Source organism: Hylobates moloch, unplaced genomic scaffold, assembly GCF_009828535.3.
Source record: "Hylobates moloch isolate HMO894 unplaced genomic scaffold, HMol_V3 SCAFFOLD_8, whole genome shotgun sequence".
NCBI classification, from domain to species: domain Eukaryota; kingdom Metazoa; phylum Chordata; class Mammalia; order Primates; family Hylobatidae; genus Hylobates; species Hylobates moloch.
Genome location: NW_026652283.1, coordinates 24,289,778 through 24,315,030, shown reverse-complemented (window position 1 = coordinate 24,315,030; position 25,253 = coordinate 24,289,778).

The window sequence follows — 25,253 nt, the reverse complement described above, 5'->3', positions numbered from 1 at the left end:
GAACTTAAACCACCAGCTTTCTGTTCTTAAATTTGGAGTTAGGAAATGGAGAGAATGAGGCAATGAGAAGACAACGCAAAAACTAAAAGAGTGCAATGAGAGATGCCACTAGAGAGAGTTGGGTCCATGCCACACTAAAGTAGGAGAAAGCAAAAACTATGCTTAAGCTGAAAGAATCTTCCAGAAAGAACAGAAAGGATATGGGGAACTAGGCAAAGAAGAAAGGGCAGGGGAGCAGGGTCTTTAGAGCTGTCTCATTCCTGAAAACAGTCCAGGCCCAGTTCCAATCAACATGTTTCCTCAGAAGAAATCCACTTTTACTTGAACTAGATTGAGTGGGTACAGTAGACAGCTGCCCTTTCTGTGCCCAACATCTATTTTCTCTCTTTTGGCTAACAGCACACTTACTTTTGTCTGGGAAAACTACTCTTTTTCACTAAGGTTCATGAACTGTGGATGTCATTAACCCATCAATTCATTCCATCTATGAGCGCATGACCTATATTTGGTCAATTATCACTCTCTTAACATAATGATTGATTCAAGGAAGAACATATAATGTAATAAAAGCCGGTAAAATTCAATTTGGGGGCCCTTGGAACATTGAGAAAAAGCCCTTTAGTTGTGGTTGTTGAGAAGATAGAACAGTGGCTGTTTTGCTATCACTCGAAGAGATCTAGAACTGAATCAAAAAGTAAAAAACCGAGGTGAAAGAAGGAGAAAGCAAAATGAAATCAACATGCTGCCAAATGAATCCCTGAATCTGATCAGATCAGATGCTGAAGAACACAACTAAATAAAGTAGGGAAAGCACGGGTCCCGTATCATACTCCTAAGTCATACAGATGCTTTCGGTTAGAAAAATGAGATGTGAATGACACTGACAGAGATCCAGATTCAGAAGCCAAAGGAGAAAATTGATACAAAACCAATTGAGACCTTATCTTTGAACCTCTTCTTCCCATGAATTTTCTGGCATTTCAGATTTGCTATATCCTCTAATAACTTCTTAAATACTCCTGATTATTCTTTGCTCCTGAGCCTCTTGTCTTCCTTTGTTGGAGAGGAGATAGAGAGGGCCAAAGTTTGCCATTTCTGAAACTTACCTATCCCTCTAACTGTAGTGTTGTGAAGAGTGTTAAAAGTGTTAGGTAGGCTCTGCTCCTCATCTGAGTGTATGGAATCATGCCTCTGATCAGCCCTGTGACCTTGGGTAGTTCATCTTCCTTTTAATCTTACGGCAACTTTCTTATTTGCAAAAGAGGAGTCACCAAAGCTGACTTCCAAGGCAGGAAGAGAAAATATCTGGTACCTGTGCCGCCATTTCCTCTACACACCCATCCCAGCCGGGTCCGTGCATCACTGCACCTGTGTGGAGTCTTTGATCATTCTCATGAGAGATAAATCTTGTTTGCCTTGTTTGCTTTGAAGTTTCTCAAAGCCCTAAATTCTGTGATACTTCTGAAGAAGAATGTGATGAAATTTAATATTTCAATATCTTTACCTTTATGTCTTAGAACTGAACAACTCATAGAAAACTGGCAGCATTCATAAAGAAATTTATTCTTAGGACTTTTAAGTTTTGTCTAAAAGCTTAATATCAGTGTATAGGCTGTACAAATAAATTCTTACAGATTCCACCATTAAGTATTGCTAGAATAAGGAAATAATGCCATTAACATGAATAATTTGCCAAATACTCTTTTCTTATGAGCCTTGAGATTTGAAATATGGGTTAGAGGGACTCCATCACCTTCTTATAGTCACCCAGGCTTAAAATATGCAGTCACCTATGCTGCTCTTAACATTGAATCACCAAGACTTTTGGCTACATCTGTACCCTCAGACTTTTTCCATCACCACCAGCCTGGCCCCAGGCCCTTATTATTTTGTGCCTAGAGCATTGTAGACTGGTTATAGTTCATCTCTGTAATATTTTTTAAAATTCCTTCATCATGTACAGCATGCTCATATTGATCTTGCTAAGATAATTGGTTGTCACAACATCTCCATGATCAAAACCCAAACTCCATGAATCTGCTCCATGAATCTTCATAGTTTTGTCCATACCTGCCTTTCATTCCTCCCACAGGAGCTCTCTCCTTCGTTCATTAAATCACATGGTTAGCAAGTATTTATGGGATTGCTATCCCATAACAGCATCTCTAGTATGGCTAGATATGCAACTATGAATAAGACACTGTGCCTATTGTTCCGAGCTAATAATAGTCTACTAGAGCAATCAGACAGGTAAACAGATAAGACAAACCTGGGTGACCTGGACATGGGAGAGAATGTAGAGAGTTACAGGAACCCAAAGCAGAGGTAGCTCCCCCAGCCCTGGAAGCCCTGGCAATGCTTCCTTGAGAAGATGGCATCTTGCTTGAGACCTGTAAAACAAGTAGACTGCTCTGCTCTTTGGCCCTACATGTTGGAAACACCTGTCAAGGCCAAGCTCACACTTCAGCCTGTGAAGTACTTCCTTAACATCTAGTTAGTACCCACTGGTCTTCTCTCCATGCTCTAAGCTACTATGGCATTCATTAATTCATTCTTCAGATATTTATTGTCTCGAACTCCTGACCTCAGGTGATCCAGCCGCCTCGACCTCCCAAAGTGCTGGGATTACAGGCATGAGACACAATGCCCGGCCTTCTTCAGATATTTATTGTGTTCTATTATGAACCAGAAACTGTCTAGACCAAGATATAGCAGTGAATAATTAAATCCCTGCTCTCTGGAACTTACATTCAAATGGGGTGAGGCAGACAATAGCAAACAAACAGAAAATATATAATGTGTCAGGCAGTGGTAGCTCCTGTAAAGGAAATAAAACAATAAAACAGGGTAAGAAATTTTAGATAGGGGAAAGCCTCCTCCGCTAAGGTGGCATTTGAGCAGAGAGATGCATAAAGTGTGGAGAGCTGAGGGATAAAGTTTCCAGGCCAAGGGAACATTGAATGAAGAAGCCATGAGACCAGGAGTGTGTTTGCAGTTGTAGGAATAGCATGGATTTGGTATTACTGGTTTCAATTCTCCTTGGACATTTGCCTTGATTCATCAGAGACCTTCCACATGAGTCCGAGTAGTTTTTCCCAAAAATGATTTTGGTTTATTGAGGCCAAGAATTATAACTTCTGTCTCTTCATAATGTTGTTACTATTGTCCTCACCCCCAAATCCCCTGCACTAAATCCAGCTTCTTTATGAGGCTATCAAGAGGTGTTTGTTGATTGAATGTGAAGTGGGCTGTATTCACGTTCTTGGTGAATTACATGTGCTATAAGGCACTAGTACTTTCCTTTTCTGGCTGATTTTAAAACAGAACAAAACTTCATGACCACCAAAAGAAAAGGGTGTGGTGGGGAGGGAGGATGCAGAAACATAGAAAATATCTCAGAGAACTAATTTCAGGGGCCTCTGAGTCTGCTTCTAGGGCAAAAACTAGGACACTTTCAGCAGTGTTTCTGTAGGTTTTAATGTAGTAGCGGAGGACTGAGAACAGAATTGAACGGATGACTCCAAAAAAGTGATTTCATGAATTGTAGTCTGTGGGTTGATTAAGTATTGATCACCCAGCCTGGTCCTGAAACAGCCTCAGAACCACCCTGTGAATAAGCCATAAAGCAAAAGAATTGCTCACTGATTTAATGGGCAATCTCTTTTGGGGTTGCTGTGAAATCCTGTGAATAAGAAGTTTAGAAAGTTTGAAAATTCACTTACATATTTAACTTTTTAAAGAGCAGCACCCCGAATATCACTAAGGCAAATACAATATTAATTAATGAACAGATGGCTATGAAAGCACTGGATTATTTCTTGTTTGAGACCTGGGAAGTGCCTGAATCAGATTTCATTAGGTCATTTTTCGGGATAAGTTTAGCATGTAAATTCTTTAGCTGCCAAGTTTGAATTGATATCACATCGTAGAGCAGCAGTGTGGTCTGTGGACCCCTGGGGCTCCTTTGATATCAAAACTATTTTTATAATGGTACTAAGATGTTATTCTCTACTTACTGTGTTGACATCTGCATTTATAGTGAAAAGCAATGATGAGTAAATCTGCTGGCGTCTTAGCAGGAAACATGGAGGTGGCATTAAATATTGTCTTCTTCATTGTCATGCACTAAGTTTTACTTAATAATGTCCTTGATAAAACAGTGAAAATTTATTAAATCTCTACCCTTGAGGACACATCTGTTTAATATTATGTACACATTAAGCCCTTCTGTATGCCAAAGTACAACGCTTGTCTATAGGAAAAGCCATTGTTTGAGTTGCAAGCTGAACATTTATGCTTAAAATAACAGCTACAGTTATTTTATGAAAAATGAAGTGAGCCTGTCATTTCTAGGAAAATAACAGGCATTTATTGCGAATGATAAAATTAAAGCTTTCAAATGGAAATTTGAATTTTGGAAAATTTGTATCTACCACTGTGAGCTGAAAGCTTCCCAGAACTTAAAAGGACTTTTATTTATGAGATCTGTGTTTATTATGTGGATATTAACGAGTGTGATATTTTGAAGTTTGAGGAAATGTGTCAACATTCTGAAGATCTGCATAACTCAATAAATCAATATTTTTCAAATGACCAATGCATCATATTACAAAATCATACATGGGTAAAAGATTTATTCAAGGTATAATATAGACAAGTGTATTTTAATGTAACACAATATAAAAAGTTCATTGATATGGTTTTAGATCCCACATTACAATAACCATTAAAAAGCTACTATTACAAATGGGATCTCATTAAACTAAAGAGCTTCTGCACAGCAAAAGAAACTACCATCAGAGTGAACAGGCAACCTACAGAATGGGAGAAAATTTTTGCAACCTACTCATCTGACAAAGGGCTAATATCCAGAATCTACAATGAACTCAAACAAATTTACAAGAAAAAAACAAACAACCCCATCAAAAAGTGGGCAAAGGACATGAACAGACACTTCTCAAAAGAAGACATTTATGCAGCCAGAAAACACATGAAGAAATGCTCATCATCACTGGCCATCAGAGAAATGCAAATCAAAACCACAGTGAGATACCATCTCACACCAGTTAGAATGGCCATCATTAAAAAATCAGGAAACAACAGGTGCTGGAGAGGATGTGGAGAAATAGGAACACTTTTACACTGTTGGTGGGACTGTAAACTAGTTCAACCATTGTGGAAGTCAGTGTGGCGATTCCTCAGGGATCTCGAACTAGAAATACCATTTGACCCAGCCATCCCATTACTGGGTATATACCCAAAGGACTATAAATCATGCTGCTATAAAGACACATGCACACGTATGTTTATTGCAGCACTATTCACAATAGCAAAGAGTTGGAACCAACCCAAATGTCCAACAACGATAGACTGGATTAAGAAAATGTGGCACATATACACCATGGAATACTATGCAGCCATAAAAAATGATGAGTTCGTGTCCTTTGTAGGGACATGGATGAAACTGGAAAACATCATTCTCAGTAAACTATCGCAAGGACAAAAAACCAAACACCGCATGTTCTCACTCATAGGTGGGAATTGAACAATGAGAACTCATGGGCACAGGAAGGGGAACATCACATTCCGGGTACTGTTGTGGGGTGGGGGGTGGGGGGGGCGGGGACAGCATTAGGAGATATACCTAATGCTAAATGACGAGCTAATGGGTGCAGGAAATCAACATGGCACATGGATACATATGTAACAAACCTGCACATTGTGCACATGTACCCTAAAACCTAAAGTATAATTAAAAAAAAAAAAAAAAGCTACTATTTGTAAAGTTTTGGCATAGTATCAAAGAACAATATCTACAATTATTTCAAAGGCCATTAAAACATTTCTTCTTTTTCCAACTACATAGCTGTGTAAGGTGAGATTGTCTCCATATACCTCAACCAACGCAACACATTGCAGCAAATGGAAAGTAGAAGGAGATATGTGAATCACTGTCTTTAATTAATCTAATCATTAAAGAGATTTACACAAATGTAAAAAAAGATTCACTTTTTTTTCCTGAAATTTTTGTTTTGGAAAATATGGCTATTTTTCAAAATTAAAAATAGGTTATTTATATTAACATTTAATAGGTTTGCCATTATTATTTTAAAAGTAATAAATAAGTGAATATTTGAATATTCTCAGTCAATTTCTAATATGGTAAATATCAATAGACATAAATGGATATAACCATATCTCTTTAGGGTATAAACTCTTTAGGTTAACGTAAACAGAAGCTCTTCTTTAGGGTCCTCAGTAATTTTTAGAGTATAAAGTGTCCTGAGTCCAAAACATGTGAGAACTCTTGCTATCAAGGGTTAATGATTGTTATATGGTGAAACAATCCAATGACTATCAGTGTATGAGTCTGGGTTATCCAAAGAAACAAAACCCATAGGTTTTATTTATATACATTTATATGTACACATATTACATTAATATACATAAATTTATGTAATAAATATATAATAATATAATACTATGTGATATATAATAAACATACACTATATTAACATCCATAAATATTTCTATATATATAATAAGGAATTGGCTTACATGGTTGTGGAAGTGTTAAGAAGTCAGCAAGCTGGAGATACATGAAAGTTGATGGTATAATTCTGATCCAAGTCTGAAGACTTGAGAACCAAGAGAGCTGATGGTGTCCAAGTTCCAGTTTGAGTTCCATGTGGAAGGAGAAGACCACTGTCTCAGCTACAAGACAGTCAGGCAGAGAGAAAATTCTCCCTTACTCAGGATTTTGTTCTATTCAGGCCTTCGGTGGACTCCATGAGGCCCACCCACACTGGGGAGAGAAATCTGCTTTACTCAGTCTACTGATTCAAATATGGATCTCATCCAGAAACACCCTGACAGACAGACCTAGAATAATGTTTGGCCAAATGTCCAGGCATCTTATGGCCCAGTCAAGCTAACACATAAAACTAACCATCACAATCAGCAACACATACAAAATTTCATTTTCCGTTGTTCGCATGCATGCATACATAGATAAGAGGAACATTTATATACATGGATAAGTGGTTAGATAGATGCTTTTTCCCTGCTTTCGACCTGTTATTAGAAGGTTAAATTAATCACAAGCCTTAGTCCATGATGAAAGATCCCTTTAAGCCTCTGTTCCTGTTTTACTTATTCCCTCTTATCCCCATTCTCTCTTCCCATTTATCTCCTCTCATAAACAACTATTCTAATGTGTTTTCTGTGTATAATTTTTTTCTGGTATATGTACTTGTAAAATATGTATAATGATTTTATGTTGCACATATTTTTAATTTGCAGAAATAGTATTGCGATAAATGCATATAAATTTATTTCCTATTTTTCATTTTAGCACTATGTTCTAAAGATCTATCCTTATTACATCATGCTAGTAAGAAAAGTCATATAGACAGATCATCTGACTGATACACATTTTTCTCAGCACACACATGCAGCTATAGATTGGATGGCAGCATTAAAAGATTTGACCTTTTAATATAACAAACATTGCTAAGCTGTACAATTTATACAACCTAACCTAAAAATACTTTACCATTTGCTCTCAAACCTCATGTTGTCAAGCAGCTTTTATTGATGGTCTCTGTGTGCAACAAGCTTGTTGCACCATGAGAGTGTCTAAGCAACAAGAGCCAGAACACAGGGTTTCAAAATCTTGACTCTATAATTGTGTGATCTTGGGTAACTTACTTAACTTCTCCGTGTTTCAGTTTCATTATCTGTAAGGTGAAGTTAAAAATAGTACTACTTGCAGATGCTGTGGCTCACGCCTATAATGCCAGCATTTTGGGAGGCCAAGGTGGGTGGATCACCTGAGGTCAGGAGTTCGAGACCAGCCTGCCAACATGGTGAAACCCCATCTCTACTAAAAATACAAAAATTAGCTGGGCATAGTGGCAGGCGCCTATAATCCCAGCTACTCAGGAGGCTAAGGCAGGAGAATCACTGGAACCTGGGAGGCGGAGGTTGCAGTGAGCCGAGATGGCACCACTAACTCCAGCGTGGGCAACAAGAGCGAAACTCCATCTCAAAAAAAAAAAAAAAAAAAGAAGGTACAACTTTATGGCATTGACATGAGACTTTAAATGAGTTAATACATTTGTAAAGTGCTTAGAACAGTGCCTGGCAATAGGACACATTATATAGATGTTTGTGAAAGGAAAGGAAATGAAAGAACAAAAAGAACATGCCACTTGAGAATGTTGACTTGTTCCTAAGAATCAGTCTGCCTTTCCCATTAGAGCATTTCTCTTCCTTATCTTCCTGAGAAAAATGTTTTGGTAATAAACAGTCACTAAATGATTATGGATAGAGGTAGTAGTATTATTCTGTTATTTTACAATCTTATGTATAATATTAATAGTTACTTAGAATATTTAAGTAAATATACTAAATATTCTAAGTAACTATTAGAATTCTCAGTATAAGAATCAAGAGTAGAGATTGTAGAAAGTAGAAAAGTTCCTCTTCAAAGCTCGTCTTAGTTTAAAAATAAAATAATAGACACTAGGAATAATAGCTTCTTACTCTAAAGCCTTCTGTCAACTATTAGTTCTTACACTTTAGCCCAGTTAGTTGCTTTGACTTACTCAGGCATGACTGGACAGGCCCAGGCAAGTTCTTAGCTCATAACTTATGCCCCTTCCTTATTTGGAAATGTTATTGCTTCCTTAAACCTTTTGTAAGCAACTTCCTCTCCTCTGTTCTCCCATGCATTTACCTATTTAGGAAAGTTTTAGGTTATTAGCAAATCAGGTATCAGTTTAAGAATGTGAGGTCTAGCTTCAGCCAGTGGATGCAGGACACAGCAGTAAGGATGACCCAAATGCAAAAGGGATAAATATGTCTGTTTTTTCTTTGTTCAGGTGTGGCCTTGCCATTGTTCCATATGCATGGAGCACCCTTTCTGCAGAAAGTAAAGATTGCCTTGCTGAGAGGTCCTTTGTCTCCATGTTGACTTTTCTTTGTGGCACCAATTATCTATTTCTAACAGAGATTCATGGGCATTCAGACTAAGAAAATAAGAGAATTGTGCATTTCACATCAAATATAGTAAGTTGTCGATCTCCTTAGGGCCCACAAAGCCATCTTCTTTTCTTTCCCATCAAATCATTCATGACTTCACTATTCTCTCCTGGCCACAGAAAACAGAAATTCCCAGTGCCAGGAGCAGTGAAGTCAGAGCAATATGACAGCCTCCAGGTGTTTTGTATAACTAATTCCTGGCATGAGGCTTTATAGTTTTCTCTGCTTTTATCCTTATCATTAATGACCATGTCATTCTAGAAGCACTAACAGAATATCAGAAAAAGACGAGCATTTTTAATGGGGTTTGTAGAAGTCTGTCAAATGGAAGACCAACCATGGGATATATTTCTTAATTTGAAAATCAAGCTAAATTTAATTGATCCAGATCGTTTTTCATTATAAACTCTTGCTAGCTTCCTTTCTCAGAGTGATTGCAATCACTTACTTTTCAGATTGGGTGCCTGGGATAAAGCCAGATTAACTTTGAGCTGTGAATTTTACAAATGCTCTTGTTTAACATATAATCCATTTAAATAGAGCCATTCTACAAAATGCAAACATGGTAATTGGTGCAATTTTATTTTTTTGCGTGAAACAGCATACAAGAATATGCTTGCTTTGACTTTCTGAATCTCTGCACAGTCAGAAATCTGGCAGAATAATCACTGAAGTTCAAATTAGAGCCCCAGATGGAAACAAAAACAGGGGCCACCACTGTGCCTTTTTCACGCTTCGAAGCTCAGTTCTGGACGGAAATGTGTTTTGAGTTAAAATATAATCATTTCCAATTCCTTCTGATCACTGGATCATATTTGAAAGAAACAGCCCAAGGACTACGATTGCTTTTAATTACCACCGAATGTTGATTGAAATGATCATTTCCTTCCTATCCATTTTTATTTTTATAGAACAAATAAGAATAAAATAAAGATATGGCCTTTTAATATTTTAAGTGTATTTTGGGAGTGATTTCTGTTGGACATTGCACTTTTTGGAGTAGAGTTTCTTTATCAGGTTCAGATTTTCCCAATTTTATTTACTGTGGATCACAGAAAGGGTAAGGTCAGTCTAATATCCTTGAATGGTCAAGTTTTTGAATTTGGTTGGCTTCTTTTAAAATTCAGTAAGGCTCAAGAGAGTTCATGCACTTCTCTGATTAAAGAATCTAAAACTGTAAGATATCTTAGACAAGGTTCATTGTAACTTTACCGTACTTCTACCTCCCCACAGCATTTAAAAAATGAATGCACTGAAATTATTGAGAAAGACAAGTAAAAGCAAAACAAAACAACTCTATTTCACATAAAAACTTCATGGAATATTCAATATTTAAAATTTTATATTAATTTTGATCTTTATATATTATTAAAATGTTATAAATTACAATTATTCCTCTCCTTAGCTGAGACCTAGGCAAGTAGCCTAAAACCCAACAGTAAAGAGTGGTACCCAAGTCTCATTCAAAATATGAATGGAGAACACAAAGGTGTCACATGGCCTCCCATGATTTATTCTCCTGTGTCTCAATTCTGAACAGCCATGAGACTAAATAAATGTATTTTTTGATGCTTTTCTGATTATTTTAAGATTTCCAATACAAATTCAAGAAAAATGTCTTAGAAAGTTAATTCTGTTGTGAAATACATAATCTCTAAAATGAATCCCGTATTTGGGTTTCCCCAGAAGCCTTTGAAAGAAAATTTGTATATGTTTCCAGTAAGACTTCATAAAGCAATATGTTTAAACAATCTATAAAATGCTAATTAATTGCATAATCTGTAGAGTCAGACATACCCAAGTGGTTCCAATCCACCTTACTAACTCCTCTAACTCAAATTCTCGGTGCTTAAATGTTCTCACCTGATAAATTGCTAATTCTAGTCCTTCCCTCAAGAGTTCTGGGGTGAATTAAGTAAGATAAAATGAAGTGTTTGGCATAGTACCATAAATATAGTTAGTCTTGAATAACAATAATTGTTATTATACTTGGCTATATGGGAATACATAAAAAGGAAAAGGAATACATGATTGTCCCTACCTTCAGGAATGTTATCCTCTCACTGAGGTTTTGACATACGTACATGAAAAGTTAAATATACTGAAAATCAGAATATGATTCAATGAGTCTTGTAAAAGATTTAGACTTCCAGGGAGTGGAGGTTACTGTGGAATGCAGTGGCCTAATATGACTTTAAGGGAGAGAAAGGATTTGAGCTGGAGCATAAATGAAATGTAGGATTCAGATATTGAGAATGGTGCAGTTCATTCCAAACATGAGCAATGAAAGGGAACAGTTTTGGGGATAGGACTTTGGGGGACACTTCTAGACAATGAATATGTGCACGAGCACGTGTGTGTATGTATGTGTGTGTGTGTGTGTGTGTGTGTGTGTGTGTGTATGTGTGTTTGGCTAGCACAGAGTCATTCTTGAGAAGATTCAGAAAGACGGGTTTGAATGTGTTTAAGGTCCTGGGTATTTTTGAGTAATGGAATGAGACGATTCAACAACAATTAAGGAAGACTTATTTGATTGTTTCTTGTTGGATGGGCTGAAGGAAGGATCTGATAAAGGAATATAGGTTAAGAGGGATTTTTGTGTGGACCAGGATAGAAGTTGTATTAAGCCATTCTTGCATTGTTGTAAAGAAATGCCCAAGACTGGGTAATTTATAAAGAAAAGAGTTTTAATTAACTCATGGTTCTGCAGGCTTTACAAGAAACATGATGCTAGCATCTGCTCAGCTTCTAAGGAGGCCTCAGGAAGCTTACAATCATGGTGGAAGGCAAAGGTGCTAAACCATTCAGGAAGGACCCATCCCCATGATCAAATCACTTTCCACCAGGCCCCACCTCCAGCACTGGGGATTACATTTCCACATGAGATTTGGAGGGGACAAATAGCTAAACCATATAATTCTACCCACTGCTCCCTAAATTTCATGTCCTCTTATTTCAACATCAAGTTGAAAGTCTGAAATCTCATCTAAGACTCATCTATTTCCACCTATGAGTCTACAAAATCAAAACAATTTATTTACCACCCAAATACAATGGTGGTACAGGCATTGGGTAAACATTCACATCCCAAGGGAAGAAATTGACCAACAGAAAGGGGCAACAGGCCCCATGCACATCTGAAACCCAGCAGGGTAGTCATTAAATCTTAAAGCTATAAAATAATCTCTTTTGAATCTATGTCCTTTGACTCCATCCAGGTAACATTGGTACAAAGGGTGGGCTCCCAAGGTCTTAGGCAGCTCCACCCCTGTGGTTTGTCAGAATATAGCCCACATAGCTGCCTTCATGGGTTAGAGGTGAGTGCCTGCAGCTTTTCCAGGTACAAGGTGCAGGCTGCTGGTGGATTTACCATTCTGGGGCCTGGAGGACATCAGCCTTCTTCCCACAGCTTCACAAGACAGTGCCCCATTGGAGACTCTGTATGGGGCTCCAAACCCACATTTTCCCTCCACATGGCTGTAGTAGAGGTTGTCTGTGGAAGCTCCACCCCTACAGCAGGCTTCTACCTAGGCACCCAGGCTCTCTCACACATCTTCTGAAATCTAGGCAGAGGCTGCCAAGCCATATTTACTCTTGCCCTTTGTGTACCTGCAGGCTTAACACCATGTGGGAACTGCCAAAGATTATGGCTTGCATTCTCTAAAGTGGCAGCCTGAGCTGTACCAGGGCCCCTTTGAGCCACAGCTGGAGCTGGAGCAGCCTGGATGCAGGGAGCTTGTCCCAAGGGTGTGCAGGGCAGCAGGGACCTGGGCCTGGCCCACAAAACCATTCAGTTCTCCTGGGCCTCAGGGCCTGTGATAGGAGGGGCTGCATGGGAAATCTCTAAAATGCCTTTGAGGCCTTTTTCCCATTGTCTTTGTTATTAGCACTTGGCTCATTTTTAGTCATGTAATTTTCTCTAGCAAGTGGTTGCTCCTCAGCCTGCTTGAAATCCTCTCCTGAAAAAGCTTTTTCTTTCTTTGCCACATGGCTAGGCTGCAAATTTTCCAAACTTTTATGCTCTGCTTACCTTTTAAATATAAATTCCAACTTTAAGTCATTTCTTTGCTCCCACTGTCAGAAGCAGCCAGGCCACATCTTGAATGCTTTGTTGCTTAGAAATTTCTTCTGCCAGATACCCTAAATCATCACTATGAAGTTCAAACTTCCACAGATCCCTAGGGCAGGAACACAATGCAGCCAAGTTCTTTGCTAAGGCATAACACGTGTGACCTTTGCTCCAATTCCCAATAAATTCCTCATTTCCATCTGAGACCTCAGCAGCCTGGACTTCACTTTCAGCATTTCGGTCACAACTATTTAGCTAGTCTCTAAGAAGTTCCAAACTTTCTCTCATCTTCCTGTATTCTTCTGAGCCCTCCAAACTCTTCCAACCTCTGCCCATTGCCCAGTTCCAAAGCTGCTGTCACATTTTCAGGTATTTTTATAGCAATGTCCCATTCCTTGTACCAATTAATTTTACTAAGCCATTCTTGCATTGCTACAAAGAATTACCTGAGACTAGATAATTTATAAAGAAAAGAGATTTAACTGGTTCACAGTTTTGCAGGCTTTACAAGAAGCATGGTACTGGCATCTGCTCAGCTTCTAGGGAGGCCTCAGGAAGCTTCCAATCATGGGAGAAGGCAAAGGGGGAGCAGGCACATCACATGGCAAAAGCAGGAGCAAGAGAGAGAGAGTTGTGGGAAGGTGCCACACGCTTTTAAGTGACCAGATCTTATGTGAACTCAGAATGAGAGCTCACTTCTAAGTGGAAAGCCCAAGTCATTCATGAGGGATCCACCCCCATGATCAAAACACCTCCCACCAGGCCCCACCTCCAATATCGGGGATTACATTTCAACATGAGATTTGGGCAAGGACAAATATCCAAACTATATCAGAGGTCATGAGGTTGGAAAGAGAAAATAATGATAATACCAAATGAGATAATGCAGTTAATCACCTACTTTAATCCTCCCCATAACCTTAAAGAATAGATACCATTATTTTACCCATTTTATTGATGAGAAAACCAAGGCTATCAAAGCTAAGCAATTAGTCCAATAAAACACAGCTAGAAAGTGAAAATGATGGGATCTGAAGTCTGATTGCTTTTCTGATTCCAGAATTCAAGAACTTAACCACTGTGGCATACTGCCTGCTATACATGAGAAAAAAATGGTTTCAGGAAATAGTATCTTGTTTCCTTTACCAAATACAGCTTATTTTCAGATCAAATGCTAGCTTGATCAATAATGTGGGAATAAAAACCAAATTAGAAAAGCCAAGGTTATTTACTTTGAGCTTGCTGTAGTAAAGAAGTTAGCCATCATTGCTTGCACTTTGGCAAAAACTCAAAGGCAGGCAGGGGAGTGGGAATGCTTTGTAGTTGAAAAAGGGAAGGCTCTGGGTATGCCCTGATGGGAGGCTGTTTCATGGGGAAGCTGTAAGCAGGCTAACTAGGGGTGGGGCACCCTGTGTGATTGGTTAGGTGTCCATATTTAACTATCTCTGATTGGTCATTAGTTGGAAATGAAGTAGGGAGGCAAAAAATAGGAAAACCGTCAGCTATTAATCAAGTCCTGGCCATTTGGGGCTGATGGTTACAAAAGTTATTGTTTAGCTTCCTGGATTGTCACCGGAGATAGCAATGTGGCTTCCTGCGAATTTGACTTTTAGCAAGCTAGCTTCCTGGGTTGTTTATTGCATGTAAGGTTTATTGCATGTAAGGTTGGTTTCCTGAGCAGGTTGCTGCAGGTTATAGGTCAGAATTCTAATTTTGTATATGTTCTGGCCATTGGCTGTTTGAATATTCAGTCTCAATACTTTGTTAGGGCTTAATGACCTTCAAACTTCTTAAGATACTTTCTGATTCTGGTGAAAGAAACAATAACATCATTCAAGACATAAATGTTAGAAATGTAATTGAAAAATTTACTTTGGAGTACAAAATTGAAACTGAGTATTTGAGGTTTACAGCCATACAATATTTTACCCCAGAGGCAAAAATATGCCTAATATACAGCAGGTATCTAGGTATATATTTCAATTTAGCCTGTGCCCACTCTCTATACTTTCCCTTGCCTCACAGGGGAGAAGCCTGGGAATTACACTTCCCAGAACCCCTACCCAGCAGGTTGTAGGTTAGATTCTCTGATGAAATGGCCTCCCTTGAAATATAGAAAGAAGTAAAGCTATGACTAGTATCATTTCTTATTTTTCTTTATCTTCCCAATGTTTAGCATAAAACCTAGCACAAATTAGCCACTCAATAATAGTTGTAAAATGAAGTCAAATTAAATAAATGGATAAACAGATAAAGCAGCAGGAATTTTGAAGCAGACCAACACAGAAAAGTAGCTGATCAAAAATAAAAGTAAGTATAAGAAAGAAAGTAATCATAAGTGACAGTTAAAATTTATAGCCTACTAATAAGGCCCTTCCACAAAGAGAAAATTGAGGATCAAAGTATTAATGAGGAGCATTCTTAGAATTATCTTACCGTTTATTTCTGTTGTAATTTGCCTTTTAATGCTGTTCCTCACATTCCTTCATTTCACTGCTCTTAATTCCCTTCAAACTCATCTCAAATCTGTTCACTTTGGGCCATCTCTATTGTTACTATCTTAATCCAAGCAGCCCTTATCTTTCTCAGGGACTTCTGAAGTAATCTCTGAACTGGGATCTGCTTCCACTCCAGTCCCCTCCACTTCATTCCAGTGAGCTTCTCTGTCTAGTACCGTGCTAGTGTGAACTCAGAAGTGCTGTAAGTATAAAATACACATTACATTTCAAACACTTAATATGAAGAAAGAATGTAAGATGTCTTAATAATAAAATTTTACTTGGATTATATAATGATACAATAATACTTTGGGTGTGTGGGGTCAGATAAACTATATTATCAAAATAAATCTGATTTGTTTCATTTTCCTTTTTAAAATGTAACCAATAGAAAATTTACATTTTCAATGTGTCTTTCAATATATTTCTATGGGACAGCTCTGCTCTGACCAAGAATTAGTGATCTTTTAAAAAGGAAGAATAGTAGCTATTACTACCCTTCTTTAACCTTGCATTTAGGATAAAAACCACCCAAATGTTGGAGGTGGTTGGATCATGAGAGTGAATGTTGATGCTATTTTCATTATAGTGAGTGAGTTCTCATGTGATCTGGTCATTTAAAAGTGTGTGGCACCTTCCCCCAATTTCTCTCTTGCTCCTGCTCTGGCCATGTAAGTCATGCCTGTTCCCTTTTGCCTTCTACTATGATTGTAAGTTTCCTGAGGCCTCCCCAGAGGCAGAAGTGCTATGCTTCCTGTACAACCTGTGGAACCATGAGTTAATTAAATCTCTTTTCTTTCCAAATTGCCTGGTCTCAGGTATTTCTTTATAACAATGCAAGAATGAACAAGTACAGCATTTTTATTAGGCTCATGTGATTTCAGATAAACAAGGAAAATTAGCTATCACCTAGACAAATATTCTTGTTTTAGATATGAGGAAACTGATACAGTTTTAATTTCAGTAAGAAAGGGGGGAAATTCTTTTCTATGATTTGTATATTATGGAGGCAGTCACCTTTATATTGAGACACTGTAACATATGATACATGAGATGAGATGATCCTTCCACACTCCTACAAGGAATGCACAGGTTTGCCACCTACCATCGTGTTATATGGTATGAATCTACGCTGGGGCACTATGTGTGAGGAAAAGTCGGGGAGGATGAGGCTTTATATTTCAGAAGAGCCTGGGCCATCCTTTGCTAATTCTAAGTAATGCAAGTATTTATTTGTTTTTTTTTCAAATAATTTAAATTATATCAAAGGATTGAAGCCAATTACAGATGTCTGTTATTTTTCATCTTCGTTTGTCTGAGAAAAGTCTTTTTTAAGTCCTGATTTCTGAAACATACTTTCACTGTTTATAGAATTCTACATTGACAAGTACTTGAAAGATGTCAATTGTTTTCTTTCTTATCTTTTGTTTCTCTGTATGTTGTGTGTCTGTTTTTCATTGGCTGCTTTTAAGATTGTTTATTGTTAGTTGTCAGAAACTTGATTATGATGTGACTTGCCATGGTGTTCTTTATGTTTATTCTTCTTTGGGTTTGTTGAGCGTCTTGGATCTGTTTTTATTTTATTATTATTTTTTTTTGAGAAGGAGTCTCGCTCTTTCACCCAGGCTGGAGTGCAGTGGCGCGATCTCGGCTCACTGCAGGCTCCGCCCCCCGGGGTTCATGCCATTCTCCTGCCTCAGCCTCCCGAGTAGCTGGGACTACAGGCGCCCGCCACCTCGCCCAGCTAATTTTTTTGTATTTTTAGTAGAGACGGGGTTTCACCGTGTTAGCCAGGATGGTCTCGACCTCCTGACGTCGTGATCCGCCCGCCTCGGCCTCCCAAAGTGCTGGGATTACAGGCGTGAGCCACCGCGCCCGGCGAGCGTCTTGGATCTGTGGGTTAATAGTTTTCAGCAAATTTGAAAAATCGTTAGCTATTCTTTCTTCAAACAACTTTTTCTGTCCCTCTCTCTCTGATATCTTCTAGGACTCCAATTATGCATATATTAGGCTACTTTATACTGTCTCACTGGTCATTTTCAGTTTAAAAAAAATCTTTATGCTTAATTTTGGTTAATTTTGTGGCAATATCTTGACATTGATTGATATTTTTCTTTAACAAGGTCTAATCTACTGCTAAAACCATACAATAAAGTTTTTCATCTCAGATAATGCATTTTTAAATCTCCAGAAGTTCTATTTGAGTCCTTTGTATATCTGCCACTTCTCTCCTTATCATGATTATGTTTTACTCTACCATTTTCAACATATGGATCACATGTATACTAGCCATTTAAATATTCTTGTCTGCTGGTTTCATCACACCTGGGTCTGTCTTCTTGATTGATTTTTCTCATGGTTAATTATCCTTTTTTGCTACTTCTTTGCATATTGGTAATTTTTCATTGAATGCTAGATATGGTGAATGTTACATTGTTGATGCTGGATTTTGTTGTGGTTCTTCAAATAGCATTTGGTTTTTATCTGCATACAATTAACTTAGTTGGAATCAGTTAGTTCCTTTAGAAACTCAATTTTAAGCTTAGCTAGAGTAAATTCTGAGCAGCCTTTGGTCTTGGGTTAATTTAGCCCCACCGCTAAGGCCTCCTGATAATTCTTCCCAAAGCTCCATGTGTATGGCAATCTTTTTACTTGGCTGGTGGGAACACAAACTATTCCCAGCCCTGTGTGAGCTCTAGACATTGTTATGCCTATTCCTTTCCTTTCTTGTAGCTTGTGCTTTCGCTAGCCTTGGGTAGTATTCTTACATGCATGTACTGATTAGCACAGAGCTGAAAGACTCAAAGGAAACCCTCTGCAGATTTTTCTTTCTCTCTCTCTCTCTTTTTTTTTTTTTAAGATGGAGTTTCGCTCTTGTTGCCGAAGCTGGAGTGCAATGGTGCCATCTTGGCTCGCTGCAACCTCTGCCTCCTGGGTTCAAGCTATTCTCTTGCCTCAGCCTCCCCAGTAGCTGGGATTACAGGCGCTCACCATGATGCCTGGCTAATTTTTTGTATTTTTAGTAGAAACGGGGTTTCACCATGTTAGCAAGGCTGGTCTCAAACTCCTGACTTCATGTGATCCACCCACCACCTCGGCCTCTCAAAGTGCTGGGATTACAGGTGTGAGCCACCATGCCCAGCCCCCTCTGCGGATTTCTAGAGCACTCCTTCTCTCTCTCTGCCTCTCCTTGTGTCTGTCTCTCTCTCTCTCTCCACTCTGGCACTCTGCCTCATAAATTCTAGTCATCTTAGTCACCTGGAACTCTGATCTCTGTATTGTCAACACAGCAAGTCTACCATGCTATGTTAGATCTATCCCTGCTCTGTGCCCAGGACACCCTCCCAAGGCAGTAGGCTAGTGCAGTCCTAGGGCTCATCTGTGTCTCTTCTCACAGGGGACACAGTCCTTTGGTTTGGTCTATTGTCCAATGTCTGAAAACTATTTTCTCACACATTTTACATTTCTTTCTTTCTTTTTTTTTTTTTTCCAGAGACAATGTTTCACTCTATTGCCCAGGCTGAAGTGCAGTAGAGCCATCTCAGCTCACTTCAACCTCCACCTCCTGAGTTCAAGCCCTTCTTGTGCCTCAGCCACTCGAATAGCTGGGATTAGGGATGTGCACCACCACAGCCTGCTAATTTTTGTGTTTTTAGTAGAGAGCTAATTTTTGTGTTTTGGCATGTTGGCCAGGCTTGTCTTGAACTCCTGGCCTCATATGATCTGCCTGCCTCAGCCTCCAAAAAGTGCTAGGATTATAGGCGTGAGTCACAGTCTGGCCTACATTTATTTCAAGTGAAGAAAATCAGTTCCCTGGTACTTCGTTTTGGACAAGAACTGGTATCTCCAGTTGTTTGTTTTCTATAAGAAGAAACCATGTCTTTCGCACCTCACAGACTCCAAGAATTTTGTAGCTCAAGGGACTCCTAGTCTAATTGATGTCATTATAGGTAGCTGGTAAGTGATACTCATGGAGGAAAAAAGCACACAAAAATATGGCTTTATGCTACACAGGGAGACATTTTACTCCAGCTGTGTAAATAACGACAGTCATACCACAATTATTAAACAGAATTGATCAATGATGACATTAAGGTAGAGTAAGAATGGTCTGGGCATTGTCACCAGTTCAATTGTCTTTGGGAGGTGCTAGTAATTATCCGTATAACAAAATGTTTCTCCTAAAGGGTTTAAAGAAAAACAAAATCACAATTTAGTTCTGTTGGCTGCTAGTTTCCATTTCTATCCAATGGGCATAGGACTCCTTTTCCTTTCCAGGTACCATTGAAGTAATAGGACAACTCCAGGACCTAATTGCATTCTTGCTTCTTTTTCCCTTTACAGAGGTGCTGGTGGTATTTTACTGATGCTTATCTGCCTGCTATCGTAAAAGTAACTTCAGTTTGGTTTAAAATGCACCTGAATCTAAAATCTCTTTACTGCTAGTCCTCCTTTTTCATTACCCTGCTTCTTACCAGATGGCATTCTCTTTAACACCAACATTTTTGAGAGTTTCAGAGTAGTCTGCTAAAGTGAAAAGTTGAAACCTGAGGGTATTGTCAAATGCTAGTACTAAAAGGGGACTTCAACTTGGGAGGGCCCTACTCTTTCTTTTTTAACATAGAAACACCATGATGGAAAATGGGCTTCTATTGCAATCCCATAAAGATCTTAGCAGTAGTGTATGTTTCCCATTACTAAAAATGTATATACACAATGGTTTAAGATGATTGCAAAGAATTCCAGCAGGTTTTCTAATTCTTTCCCAATCCCTGCCTTCTCCTTTCCAATATGCACGTGTTTTATAAGTTATTGTCCTGCTATCATTTTTTAAAAAATAAGGAAATTATACCCACATAGTTTTTCCTGTTTTTCAACCCCAACCCCTTTTAAAATTTTTTCAATTACTCATTGATGGACTTGGGGGAAATGCAATTAAATCGTATATTAAGCCATTGTTATATTTAATAAGAACAGGTAGTTTAAACATGAACATTTCAAACAGTTTATATCTACCAACAATGTCTAGATTCATGTGTTTTATTTAGAATGAGAGTCTCTTGAACATTATGTACAGCTAATCTTGTTCAGCACCAGTGACTCACCTCTAATCAGACAAACAACATCTCTTTTTAGACCAAAATATAATGTTGGTAAAAGAAGTCTTGTCAGGTTCCTGATTGTCTGTACTACATAGCGTCAAATTTAGAGATTATGCTGTAATACAGAGTACCATCTGGGATGCCTGAAAGATGACCATTGTATCTGCTAACACGTAGCTATGATGCTTATTTTAGTCTTCAGAGTTTCTGTGTATTATGAACACATATTTGTAGTCTGCTTATGTGCATGAATATGTTATAAATCAGAACTGCAAGTATATATATAACCCTGAAATTTTCAAACCCCCTGCACGGGGTTAAGTTTTAGCATGGGAGATTGCCCCTTTGTCACAACCTAAAATGCTGTCAGGGCTTGAGGCATGGAAATAAAATTCCTGTCCCTGGAAAAGGATAAAAGAATGAAGTGACCCCCATCTGTGGATCTGAAGCAGTGGGGAAGACCAAAATTTACTTGCATTATATCTTCTTCAAGTTGGGTATTATTTATAAGTAGCCCGTCTTTTTAATAGGAAATTTCAGGCCAACTATTCTATTATGTCATTTCTTTGCCATTTTTTTCCCCTTTCAATACAGTTGTGGTTTTGGCTTTTCCATGTAGTTTCTTAACTGAATTGTCAGCAAGATCTAGTCTCAATTACTTCACACTTAAGCACTGTTATAACTCTATTTCTCTTTACTCTATCTCATCACAAAAACCTGTAATAGTGACCAAAGTCTATTTTAATCATTCATCATTCTATCAGCAGTCTTTTGATGACCTAAGGGTCTAACTGTACTACACTGATGTAGATCCTAAGCTGTTGGTTCCACTGTGCAATCTGCATCAAAATATTCCAGGAGGCAGATACAACCTCACGTTTAAATGGAGCCAGGACAAAGCTGTATATTATGCTCTCTCCTTTTAAATATACAGCCAAACAACTTGGTACAATCATTGTATAAATTATGTGCATACGTACCACCAAATAAGAAAAAAAAGGTGTTCTGATTATTTTAAGAGTCAGAAAATTACAATATTTGGGTTTAAAAATAATTTCTATATTTATTTTTAGATGAGGTCTCACTCTGTCACCCAGGCTGGAGCGCAGTTGCGCAATCTCTGCTCACTGCAGCCTCAACCTCTTGGGCTCAAGCAATCTTTCCACCTTAGCCTCTTGAGTAGCTGGGACTACAGGTGGGAGCTATGATGCCTGGCTAATTTTTGCATTGTTTTTAGAGACAGAGGTTTCTCCATGTTGCCCAGGCTGGGCTCGAACACCTGGTCTCAAGCCATCCACCCGCCTTGGCCTCCCAAACTCCTGGGATTACAGGCGTAAGCCACTGTTACCGGCCAGTGTTTGTTACCCTGGGTCCTCCTAGATGTAGATGCCAAGACAGCTTGGTTAAACGATATATAATTCAGGAAATGCCTGCAACAGAACAAAGGAAGGGACCCAGAGAAGACTGAGCCTTCTGGCCACAACGTAAGCAGAATGAGTGAGAAGAGGGAGTGAAGAGTGGATGCAAGTATTCTAGATGACCGTGAAATCTAAGGAAGGTTCAGGGAGGCCAACAGCGAGTGCTCAAGGCAAAGTTGACTGTCAAAGGTGAGTCTTGAGTCTCCCAGGAGCGGGCTGTCTTAGTGCCCCTGCTGCACTCAGTCCTCACCTGGGAGCAGCCAGTGGGAAGGACGGCCTCAGTGCAGACACAGGAATGGATTTCAGTGAAAGGCAGCTGGGGCCTTTATCAATTTCAGTGTAGTCAGAGGTCTGCAAGCACATCCTTATAATCACCACAATTACTCTCTTAAAATACTAAATATAGTTCAGGATTCAGGAATTTGTTTCATATGAAATACCCAAGTGCACCTAACTATAAGTTCTATCATAACAGGACTTCAATATACTTACTTTAAATAAGGTTTGACACAATATGAAGTACAACTAGGTCTCAAAACAACATGTACTTCACATACCTGGAGCAGAGGAATATTGTTGCCAAGGTCCCGATGATAATGCAATTTCATTTATACCTTGAATTTGATTATGCTTAGCAGCTTAGGCAAAAAGAGGAACACATTTCTTTTTATGACAAAAGAAAGTCAACTAATTTAACATTAGAGGCCGGGCCGGGCACGGTGGCTCACGCTTGTAATCCCAGCACTTTGGGAGGCCGAGGCGGGTGGATCACGAGGTCAGCAGATCGAGACCACGGTGAAACCCCGTCTCTACTAAAAATACAAAAAATTAGCCGAGCGTAGTGGTGGGCGCCTGTAGTCCCAGCTACTCGGAGAGGCTGAGGCAGGAGAATGGTGTGAACCCGGGAGGCGGAGCTTGCAGTGAGCCGAGATTGCGCCACTGCACTCCAGCCTGGGCGACAGAGCGAGACTCTGTCTCAAAAAAAAAAAAAAAAAATTTAACATTAGAGGCCATCTTTTTTTGCTAAAGCTAAACTCAAGCTGTAATGTATTACTCATCCTCCCTGTGCAAAGAACACTCGGTAACATAATGGGTCATATCTCCAATTACAGGTTTACAAAAGGATCAGAAATTCAGTTCAAGGAGATGATTCTTGCACTGACCTTCTCTAATGGTAGAGGACTCAACATTCAACTGTAACTCGGTCAAGGAATTTCTATGTCTGGCTTTAATAATATGACTTAAAACCTATCCCTTCAAATATAATACTTGGACAGAAATTAAAGAATTTAGAAGAGATGCTTGCTCATTAGACTCGGCTAGACTTTCTCCATTATGTAATATTTTAGAGAAATCCTTGGCCAATCTTTGAGGGTGGTCAATTCATAGCAGAATTTATAATCAGTGTGATGCATATCACTCATAGCCCAGGAGATGTTGGAAGATAAATGAAACTTTTTTATTTTCATAATTAAAATGTTACTTTACTATGTTTTAGAAAAAAATATAATTAGCCCATTGAGTTCACAGATAAGATTAAGTAAAAAACTTTTAAGACAAATATTAAGTAAATAGTATTAACAGTATATTGGCAAGCAAACACAGCAAAAATGAAATGGTGAAGGTGATGTGGTAGATTAGATAATAGTCCCTGAAAATGTCCACAAACTAATCCTTATGTGGTGAAGGGAACATTGCTGATGTGATTCTTAAGGATATTGAGATGGGGAGATTTTTCTGGATTGTCTTGGTGGCCCAGTGATGTAATCACAAGGGTCTTATAATAGGGAGGCAGGAAAGGCAAAGACAGAGGAGTGGGAGTTGTGATGAGGGAAGCAAGAAGCTTAGAGTGATTGGAGGAAGAGGCCACAAGCCAAGGAATGCAAGTGTCCTCTAGAAGCTGAAAAACAAGGAATGCAAGTGTCCTCTAGAAGCTGAAAAAGACAAGTAATAATTTCTCTCTTGAAGGTCCCAGAAGGAACAAGCCCTGCAAACGCCCTGATTTTAGCCCCATAAGACTGAACTTTAAGTAGCCACGTATGACAAGCAGCTACCCTATGGGACAGCATGCTGTAGATGGTGCCATGAAACTGATCATTAGTGGGTTGCTTTGTGCAGCAGCCCCAAGGGACACGCACTAGATAGTAGTACGATTGCACTCTTGTATGACACTCAACCCAGCAGCTTTATATTCTGTATCTGTTATACTGACAAGGCTGTATAATGAGGTTATCCAGGAATATTGATATGATCCATCTTTATCACACTCAGGAGGTCAAAGTATAGGATCCATGATGCATCTCAGAGAAACATGTTATTTAAGTTATGTTTTAAGTCTGAGTTTCAGGGGGCAGATAATCACATCCAAATGAAAACCCTCTAGTAGTTGGTTCTTTGTGGTGTTCCTCCTGAGATGTAAGCAGCTGTGGGTTTTAGGTGTATGAAAAATGAGCCCTTTTGACCTAGCATGGTGTTTCAGTGAAGTTAGGGATATTATATCAAATTAAGTTCCAACTTGGAATGAGAACTGTTGTAAAATTTTCCACTTTAAGAGAAACCCAGGGAACTGAAGTTTGCTTTATTATATCAAAGTGAGCAGTCAGCAGAGAGAAAAACATATTACATCCTAAAGGAGAAAGAGAATTTTCTTGAATTGCAGAATGTTGACACCATACATCTGTCCGACATCAAAGCTGTTGGTTATAAATCTTGCAGATAACTGATCATCCCAAATCCACAAAGGAAAAAGTTGAAAGAGAAGTTGGAACATCAGAAAAGGCACAAGAAACTCCGCAGCCCCTGAAGGGGTTGAAGCCGTTTCCAGTGTGACATATACCATGAGGTTTCTGCAGGATTTGGCTGTCCATTTAAATGCTAATGTGCAATTCTGGCATATCCTCAGAATGAAAGTGCTGAAGCAAGCAGCAACACTGGAAATTTCAGAACATCGTTGAATATTCAGTATCCATGCACTAAAGAGCTCAGGTAGACTTTTAAATATCAGACAACAAACCATAGTTCTCACTTCCATATGCTTGGCTAAGAATTCTTTGGCAACATGCTACTTTTTAAAGAAAAGTTCAGTGAAGTTTTGCATTTCCATGTGATTTTTTTATGAAGT